This window comes from Melozone crissalis, unplaced genomic scaffold (assembly GCF_028551555.1).
Source record: "Melozone crissalis strain CALT ecotype California unplaced genomic scaffold, PUWL_Pcris_2 ptg000139l_1, whole genome shotgun sequence".
In the NCBI taxonomy this organism is placed as follows: Eukaryota; Metazoa; Chordata; class Aves; order Passeriformes; family Passerellidae; genus Melozone; species Melozone crissalis.
Window position 1 is genome coordinate 4,885,525 of NW_026535912.1, and position 382 is coordinate 4,885,906.

Consider the following 382-nt stretch of genomic DNA (forward strand, 5'->3'; position numbering starts at 1 on the left):
CATCTCTGAATCACAATCATATGGTTAACCAACTATGTATTTCCCAATCACATGGTGGTCCATTGCGTAACGAACAAGAGGTTCTATCCATCTCAATCCCCCCTTTTTCTTTTATCCTCTTGTTCGTCAAATCTGGTTAATTCGAATCAATTTTAGTTCCAAGTATTCCCCTTACTTATCATTCTGTTCACTGAACCTTTGAAGTTCTTTTCTACTCAAGTCCAAATAGTCCTCCACTTCTACGGCACCCAGAGATTTATACTCTGCCTTCATCATCATTAAATGGACTGCTTCAGATCGAGAGTTCACTAAACTAACTATTTTATTGAATATACATGGCCCAAAGGTCAATCCTAACAACAGCAAGATCATTGGTCCTGCG